Raw genomic sequence first — 10,228 nt, 5'->3', positions numbered from 1 at the left:
TTGGAGCATTTTGTTCTTCACTGACTTCGGAACACCTGAAACAGCATCAAATTATGATCCAGCCTCAGGAAAAAAAGCTGTAGGGGCTCAGAAAACATGATCAGACTGGATCTTGTTTCTTGTTAGGAATTAATTTAGAACTGCAACAGTGGTCTTTTGTTTGCCTTTCCTCCCAGACTGGCTTTAACACAGTGCTCTCCCATTGTATCCAGTGAGTTTGCTACCAATAAAGCTGAGGATAAATAACAGATAGATTTACACACCTCTACAACAACAACATGAAGAGTTCTGGCTGCTTCTTTGTGCTGCTCCATCCTCCTGACTTATCCGACTGTGGGCAGCTGTACTGCTTTCTTCTGCCTCCTTAGAGAGAGGCAGGAGATGCAAAGAAACAGTGGGAGGGGGCTTCACTTGCAGTGGGACCCAGTCCTACCTCAACTACTGTCCTATATATCCATCTGTGGTTAATTATGAAGTCACAGAAACTAGAAAATAAATATTTCTTAGTTTTTTTGTCTTCTATGACAATGGGGTAGAATGTTCCTATAAATCCCTCCTCTCCGCCCCCAGCCCCTTTTCTTATGTCCACCAACTTCTTCACTCTTTTATTCAGGCAAATCCTTTATATTCTCACTGGTGATACTAATATGTGCAGCAGGAAGGGAAACTAAACCAGATACAAGAATAGAAACACTCCAGGACAGAAAGGAGAAACAGTTGCTGGTAACTAGAACTGAATATATAATCATATTTCTGTAGATAAAGGGCCAGTTTCAATCTCATAGATATACCAGTGTGGAAAAGGGTATTTCTGTTTTTTCCCCTCCATGAATTGCCCTATTTTAGCTGGAGAGATGATTTTCCTATTCTCAATTGTGCCAGTCATTAGAAAATGGTTAGGGTGACCTGCCTGAGGACAACTGCCCCTTGCTATCACCTAAATTATTACAGTCTGCACAGAGCACTGCTCTTCTGCTGCTGGAGCCATTAAGGTTAAGAAGACCACCAAAAGGCAGGAGGTCATATAATCTGCTGAGTGAAACTGCTGGAATGAATTTGGGCCATTATCTCTAAATACTGTGTTTGCACATGACCTCTGCAGAGCTCCACATTTGAATGGCACATGCAGACAAGGAGCCAGGCATTAAGGCAGCTCAGCTCTGACTGACTGTCCTCAATTGAGTGATGCTGGATGACACCAGAGGAGGATGCAGTGGCCTCACAATATTTGACATCTGCCCCTCTAGAAAGGAAAAGATTTTCTTGGCAGATATCCTCCCTTCAATATTTAAAATCTGAAGAGAGTTTTTACTGCTTTTTAATTGGGATGAAGGCAGGAGTATGTTTTCTTTGGATCTTACTTCAAAGCAGATGATCAGTGTTGCTGAAAATAAAGAGCCTTGTTTAGGCCTCTTCTGATCATACCCGCTAAGCAAAATAAACTCGCATGGGAGCATCTCCCTCCATTCGCGCTCTCAGTGCCTGTCACTTCCCTTGTAGGTTTATTCAAAAAACAATACCAGACTTCAGTCTGCAGAAAGCAATTGCCTGTTCTTAGGAGATTCAGGTATCAGCACCCCTCTCCAAACAGTCCTGTTGGCCCCACACAGGCAAAACAGAAGGACAGTAGTCAAGAGTTCTTGTCTTTGAGCCATTGCTTTCTACACCTTCATGCTTACAAGAAACTACCTTGGGATGCCACTAGTTAAATATAGGACATAACAAACAAAAGCTCTCATATGAATCCTTCTCCTATTTCAATCAAATGTTTCTCCTGTCTAAGGGAGAAAATAAATTCACTGAAATTCAGTGAAAAGAAATTCACTGGGAGCTAAAAGCTTACCTATTCTTGGCCTGCATATCTGCATCAACTTTATCTAATGCAAGTAGATTGAAAATGGGAATAATATTGTGTTATAATACTGATAGGGAGCTTTCAAAGTCATTGTTCCTCAGTTGTTGTCTGTGATTAGAAATACAGCATTCAAGCTGATAGGGCAGGAAGTAGTCTTTTTTCCTTCCCCCAAATGTGAAAAACAATCTTGCAGGGTATGTTGTTCTTCCTCCATATTAAAACTCAGGATCAAGTGATTGACAGTGTCCCAAAAGTACTGCACATCCACATACTGAACAAGAATAACAGGAGCCATCTGATGACCAGAGTGTGTGCTGTACTTCTGAAGACCCCTCTAACTGCTTGCTCAGCAGAACTATTCCCCACAGCACAGGCTTTCTTTTTCAATGACAGGGTAACTTGCTTCAAGAATCACCTGGATTCATCAAGTGAAGATGTGCAGGACTTAAAGATAAATTCCAACTTGATAGTCTACCACAGGAATCACTGGGCCCCAGATACAGCCAGAAATGATCAGTAAGTGTATGCACATCACCAGTTTCATGGCAAGGAAAATGCTGGACACAGCTCTGTTGCCTCCTGTTGCAGCGCAGCTGAGTTTCAGTAAAGGCTTCTGTGTGTACTTCATTTTACCAGACATAAGCACCCTGTGTGTCAGTGCTAATCAGCTTCTCAGTACAGTACAGGATATGTTGGTAAATAACACAGGGTCTAGGAATGAACTATAACTATTTAAAAAAATGCTACTGATGCACTTATTTTTTTAAATGCTAAAAATTCAAAACCTGAAAGTATTTGGCTGGAAACCATAACAGCTCTGTCACGGAGGCCCTGCAGGACCCTCTGGGGGCTGCATTTCATGTATTTCACACTCCTGGTTTCCCCTGGGCATGATCCTAGGTTGGGCTGGATCTGCTGTGATGCATAATCTTCTCTCCTCTTGTTCTTGTCTCAGGCCTTGGGGCTGATGCAAGAAGCAAGGGATGACATATCTTGAGCTCAGCAAGGCTTATGACATTGTCCCAGGTGACATCTTCAGAAACAGTGAGGAAAACACAGTCTAAATGAAGCTTCTCAAGACTTGCTGCCAAAATGATAAAAAAAAAAAAAAGAGATCAGTTTTAAATTGCTTAGACTCACCCAAGAAAGATATATAGAACTGCATTACTCAAGGGTCTGTTCTGGCTCTGGCACTACTCTTTGTTTCTGTTAATGATTTTGGCAATGGAATAGGGATTACCTTTTAAAGGCTAAGTACAATACCAAAGCAGTGAGATGTAACAGGGGAATAAAGGTTGGATGTTGTAATTAAGTTAGAAAACCCCAAACCACCAAACACCAAAACTCAGTCAATTTAAACGATTATTAGAAAGAAAATTTGTGGCTTGCCTGGTTGCAAGTTTGTATTGACAAAGGTCAAGTACTATAATTAGGCAGAAATAACCAACTAAATAAAAAAAAAATCAAGAGATGGTGAATGACCAAGAACACAAAAGGTCTGCAGCAAATGTTCTGGGGACTGCACTGGATAAATATCTGAAAGTCAGCCAATACTCCCATCCTGCTGTGAGAAAAGCCAACTTGAAACAGAAAGAAATGCCCTACGAGAAACTCTGCAAGAAAGTCCTCCAATCTGTTCAGTCATGGCAAGGTCTTAACTGGAATAAGGCCTGCAGTTTCAGGCACTGAACTAAGGACACAGACAATTTTGGGAGATTTCTCCAAAAACAATAATCAGAGGGCTAAAAAGCAAACAAACAAAGAAACAACTCAAAAACTCCCACCCCATATGTGTGGAAAAGGATTTTAAAAGCAGTGTTTAATATTTGGAAGAAAACCCTGAAGCCACAAGTCTTCAAAATAATATGAGGGAAAAAATCTTCAATAGCCATAATGAAAGAAATACTGGCATATATAGCCTAAGAATGTTTGAAGCTTTCATTGTTGCAGATTCTTAGAAACAGATTGATAAGTACTTGTAAGGAAGAGGAAAGGTGCAATTAATCTTGCTTTAGGGCCGTGGGATAGTCTAGGTGACCTGTTACACAAAAATTTTTTCTCCTCTTATTTCTACAATCTTATGATTCCATGTGTGGTGAGCACAGCACCTAAACCAGAGCTGCACAGGCACATGAAGCCAGCAGCTCCCATAAGACACTATGAGAGCATTTCAAAATGGAATACCCTCTTTTAGCAATCATGTTATGGCTAAGATACCTCAGTTTTCAAGCATTCTAGGTTTTGACAAATACAGTTAGAAATTTCTTAAGGAAGCAGGCCACTTTTCTCCAGCTGGAAACTTTCTTTCTGTTTAAATCATAAAATTGACACAGAAAAGTATTTTTGTGGCAAACTTTCAACCACCTCCTTGTATTGGGTAAGCATACTGGAAATATGGATTGCTAATTCTATAGTCTTCACAGTTTAGATAGAAAGTAGAGGAAGGAAAAGATGTTACCTTTCACACTGGAGAGGGTACATATTTGTGTAAAGTTATTGCTTGTTTAACATTATTGCCAGAGGTCCAGAGCTTGGGAACAGCCCAGGAAGGAAGTGGGTAACACAGCAGAGAGAAACAGGATGCAAGGTTTTGACTTCAGCATCCTCTTTCCTCTCCCGAGCATCATGTTGGGAGCAGGACTCAGCCCCCAAGAATTCCCTGAGAGTTAATGCAGTCAAATGTACAGCTGCTTTAGGCATCTCCAGTAAAAACACTGATCTAGCAAATAAAATCCCACCTCCCGTGACTTCTGGCACCCATGTGATCCTTCACTACTCCACTGCTGCTCTCCTGTCAAACTGGCTCAGCTCAGTGGCTCGGTTGGCACTTGGCAGTGAATTATCACAAAACTTTGCTGGTTTAGCTATCTTTTTATCTAGTCCAATCCACAAAGAGCCTCAGCCTTTGGAGTCTGCTATTCAAATGGCAGGGTTGTATCCCCCTCTTCATCTCAGTGTTAATGGTGACCACACTTCTCTCTGCCCCTTGGATTCTGCTGCTTCACTGGGGTCTGCCCTGACAACTCATGTCACCTTCTCAGATGTCACTCAGCACTGGGTGCAGTGCAAGGACCCCTGCAGTTGCCAAGAAAATTTCCATATGGTCTTAATTTTAATTTGGGGGAGTGGGGGGAACAACCAATCCAACAACAACAAAATAAAACAAGCAAGGAACTTTGGTCCCATTCTGCTCTTCTTTCCTTCCTTGTCCATGCATTGGCACTCCAGTTCCACTGTCTCCATGGTCAGGGATCACAGCCAACAGCAGTCCTGTCAAACAGCTCAGGAACAGGGCAGAGGAACTACAGCACAGAGGCACATACACCAACTCACCAAGCCAAAACAGAAAGGTGGCAACTATGAAAACTCCCCACACCCTGGAGGGTTAGTGATGCAGCAGCTTTTCTACAAGACCAACAACTCGTGCAGGCAGTGCTGTAGTGAAAAATCAAAAGATAAAGGAAGTAAACCTCAGAGGTATTTACATTTTTCATGTAAGATGTGCCAGTTTTGATGGCCAGCAAATATTCAACAGGCAAATCAGTAAATATATTCAAGGTGTCTAACTCAGTTAAGCTGCTTGTGATGCAGGAATACAGGGGATGCAAGTGAGGCTGAGGAGTTAAGCCTGAGGCCTTCAGTGCACACAAAGAGACAGCTGTGACACTTGCACAGTTGCTTTCACTCGGCCTCCTAAGGAGGAAATAAACCTAAACCTTGATATTTAACTTTTTGTAAAGCCTATTTTTTTTTCTGTGCCATCTTTCCAAGGCACACATACACACTCTGCAGAAGAATAACTCCTTTTTGCAACAAGATTTGCCCCACCACACTTCTTAACAGAGCTCTAAAGCGATAATGAAGCTGAGTTACAGCTGGAGTGGGTGAAGCAACAGACATTTGTTGCTTAAACACCACACAAGGTGTTATTCTCATTACTGGTGGAGCCCACAGGGGGTGAACAGCAGCTCCCAGCCTAGTGTAAAATGGCAGCCCCTTGATTTGTAGATTAAATTAGTGATTGGGTGTAGAACAGAAGGGAAATGGGCTGGTGGGAGAGGGAGGACAACATGCTGGTGGGAAAGGAGCCCTTGCTTTTCCTGTCTGATCCTAGCACCTTGGCCTTGGCTCTTCAGCCCTGCCAGCCCCAGAAAATTCCACTTCATGCCCTCCAGGCTGGAAAAGGCCTTTAGTTGCATGTGGCAGTGATTTTTCTAAAAATGTCTCAAGCAAAGGCAAAAAACAAACAAACAAAACAATCCCTAAAAAATCCAAAACACCACAACCCCAGACAAACTTGTGAGGTTTATAAGCAGTTTGAATCCTGGGTTATTCCTTCACTAATGGAGTTTGTCTGGTGGTACTGAGATCAGAGCGTGGCCACTGGTTACAGGGAATACAATGGAATTTGAAGCCTAATTAACAAAAGAAATGCCTCCACCTGTCTTTAACCAGCCCACGTGTTTTCAATTGGGCTTACAGCCACAAATGGATAAAATTGTGCTAAACAACTCTGAGCATATGACAGAAAAATAGCCTCCTGAGTTATGAGCCAAATCCAGATGCTCAAGGGACCACAAGAATCAAAACAAGACCATGCTCAGGGATGTAGATGAGGGGGAAAGGGAGGGATAGCTTTGCTGAGGGAAAACCTTAATACTCAGCAGCCCAGTTAGGTGTAAATGGCAGTGGTTATGAGGCTTGTGGTGAGATTTTGGTGACTACCTCAGCGTGAAGGAGTCAAGGGAACTGGCTTTTCTCACTCCCTTATCTCTAACATTTGCAATTAGGACTCTCACAAAAATTATTATGTGAAACTGTGCACTCCAAAGCAGCATAGCTGTCTTGTCCCTACACACTTTCAAAGGCATTTCAAAGGAAAACATACAGGAAAAGTCCAGTAAGTAACAACAGAGCTAAGTCAGGAACATTTTCAGCCTCAAAAGAAAAAGTTGTCTCTCATGTGGAGAAAGATAAAAATCCACCAGCCATCTGCTTTTATCCAAGGGCTGTGGTATGCACAGTGGCATTGTATATTGACTGCCCAAGCACAGCCCTTTAGACAGCTTTGGTGACAGATTGTAACAGGCCTGCTGATACCTCCTGTGACCCTGAATCAAAGAGTTCACAGGCATCACTGCTAGGCTGGAGTTGCTCCACTTCTGTAGTTGAAATGTAAATGTAAGTAGCTAATTACAAACTCTTTTCATCCTAAAACCAAACCTTTTATGGTTTGTCTGATAGTTGCTGGCAAGCTGCTGCTGCTGCTCATTATTTAGCAATGGTAGCATTCTCCAAAACTCATAAAAATGCAAGGAGAATTCAGATAAAATTTTGAGTCCCTGTTGTATAAAAAGTGCTATCCAGATGGACTATATGCATCCAGCCCTTAGCTGGCCCCAGGGACCCTCTGTCTCCTGGAGACAGGAGAATTCAGTGATGCTCAAGAGAAATAGTGATGCCTTGTGAAACTCCCCAGCTCAGGGCACACAGATCAAATCAGGCTTGCTTGAAATGAAATGCCCCAACTTGAGCCTTCTGGAGCTTTCTAAGTCATTGATGAACCAGAAATCTATCAACTAGCTCTGGCTCAGTGCTTTCCACCAGTAACACAGAGGACTGCCAGCCACAACCTTAAGGACTTTTCAAATGCTTGAACGTCCATTTCAGACAGGGCCAGTTCTGGAGCTCACTCATGGCCTGCACAGACAAGGAACACGGAGCTGCTGCACTGTGTGGGTGCAGAGGACACATTTAAAGCCCTTGTACAGAATGTGTGCAGTCCCAGAAGAGTCTGGATAGCTTGGTATGAGAAAGAACCTTCTCTTCACAACAGCACAGTCTGGGAGGGCAATGCCAATCCTGGGCTGAAGTCACATTTTAGAGAAGAGAAAAGTGCACTGTAGCACTGGCAACAGTCCTGGCCTAAGCATTCCATGATCACTTCAATTATTGGTAGAACTTTTCTAGCTCTAATTTCTATTAAGAAAAACTAAAATGTATTTTGCTAGTTTTAAGGTTGCTGTAAGTCTACTGGATTAAAACCTCATGATAGATATTTCCTATAAAAGCTGTGGCCAAAAATCCATTTAAAAAGATGCAGCTTCTGATACTGAGTCACGTGTCTCTGGAAAGATGGAGTTAGATTACTGTGGAGATATACACTCCACCCCGCACCAAACCCTCTGAATGCACAGGTCAGGAGGCAGCCAACTCAGCGAACAAACACAGTCCAAAGCCAAGAACAGGGAGGTGAGGGAAGGAGAGGGGTGGGTTGTGCCTGTCCAAGTCCTGGAAAGGAACACTTGCTACGTGATTTGCCAGTTCTGCCAGGGACAAGTTTGGGATGCAGCCAAGCTTCCCAGCAACCTCAGTTCACTGTGCCATGGAATCTGAAGCATGCTGTGCTGGTAATCAAGTGTCATGGGCACTGCCAGCTGCTCAGGCTCCTCAGTTTCTGCCCTCACCTCAAGCTGGTGGCAGGAACACCAAGACTGCACTTACCCAGCTTACTTCTAAAAAGGATTATCAGCTCCAGCTTTCTCCCCACAAAGGCTCTGTGTGCCAGCAGGCCAGTCCAAGGAGAGAGGGGCTGCTGAGCCTTGTTTCTTGCTGTAAAAGGGAAATGTGCTGCACCACATAAACCAGGGGTGTTACTGATGCATCCAGCTTTAAAGTGCTGAATGCACTGCCTGGAGCTGGTCATTGTGCTGGTTATTAGTGCCTGCTTGGAAACTTAGAGGGAAAGGAGAGCTGTCCCCTTCCGCAGAGTGAAAAGGAACCATCGGATAGGAAAAACAGGACTGCTCTGCTGAAGCCTTCCTGGGGGAAGAAAGAAAGATTTCCCCCTTGAAAACATCAGTAGCTGTGCTTCTAAAGATCAAAGCAAGTCATAAGGCTGTGTCTTCAAAGCTCTCCTTCCTCCTTGCTACTACTGACCCTTATTCAGCCAAATCTATAGCCAAACGTGCCTGTCCTATCCTTGGCCATGGCTCCATGTGACTTATAGACACAGATGGGAACACATCTCCCTGCTAGCAGAAAGGAGCTGGTTTGAAAAGAAAGGTTTCCTGAGAAGAAGAGAGTGATGAGAGATCTCTGAGAAGGCCAAGACAAAGTCTGTAATGTAGCAAAAGGGGGTTGGATGAAAGAGGACTTGGAATAGGATGCTTGAGAAAAGACTAAGTTGTAAAAACATAAAGGAAAGAACAGCCATAAACAGAAGGACAGAACAAGTGGGGAAGACACAGAGAGGACAAGGGAACATGGAAGGAGGAATTCAGTATGGGGAGATTCATTGGCATGAATCTGGGAGGCAAGTTGTGCTTGCAGAAGTGTTGAGGACCAGACATAGACTACAGCAGCCCCACTGGTAATTTGACAACCAGACCTTGATGTCCAAATGTGGAAGCCTCTCAAAAACCCCCCAAACACAGACACACTCTCACACCTGGGGCAAGCTATTTACCAGGGGAAACATACCTGTGGCTGACTCACAAAAAAGGGAGGATAATTTGCTAGATTTCTTTAATATTCATAAATAATATCTGTTCTGACACGAGTTATTGCAAAATTTCTATAGACTCCTGCCAAGCACATGGCACCACACTGTAGGCACAGAATGGACTTTTTCAGATTTTATCATTTTGTTCAGTTCCTAGTTTCTGAACTGGAGTCCACTGAAGAAAAACCTACCAACACACACACAAAAAAAAAAAACCCAAACCAAAAAAAACCACCAAGCAAACAAAACCCAAAAGAAGCTCCAATCAGCTTCTTTCATTTTATGTAGTAACAGACTATCAGGATGATTTTCCTTTACATCAAGAAAAACTAAGCATTTCAGACCTCCATGCTTTTAGGATTAATTGAAATCTTCTATGCAGCCTGGAGTGTGCATGGGGGCAGATTGTTAGCAAAATAGTTTATCAAGTCTGTTTTAAAAGTTACAGGATGGAAGCATTAGCCCAAAGTACTCAATCTAAACAGACCTGACTTTTGCTTCACATACAAATCATATTAAAGCACAAGTTCACGTCTGGTTAAAAGGAGAAACAAACAAAACTTGGAAAACGGAGAAGGGGGTGGCTTTGAAAAACCTTAGACTGGAATTTTCAAAGTTGCAGTGTACCATGGTTCAGATGCACCATCCCATTAATTTTATTAACTACCTCAATTCCCTAGGAAGCTGAGAATAACTTCAAAGTTCAATTCTTCTTATATTTGGACACTTCCTTTACTTTACCTGGGTTTGTTCTTTCACAGTGAAAGGAGAGGTGAAAAGAGCGTTCTGTGCTTTCTGCTCAGACAGACCTCTGCAAGCTGCACTGCCCAAGCTTGCTGTGGCCATCATCACTGCTGCCTCCCCTCCCA

This window comes from Sylvia atricapilla, chromosome 8 (assembly GCF_009819655.1).
Source record: "Sylvia atricapilla isolate bSylAtr1 chromosome 8, bSylAtr1.pri, whole genome shotgun sequence".
In the NCBI taxonomy this organism is placed as follows: domain Eukaryota; kingdom Metazoa; phylum Chordata; class Aves; order Passeriformes; family Sylviidae; genus Sylvia; species Sylvia atricapilla.
This window is presented reverse-complemented; position numbering follows the sequence as displayed.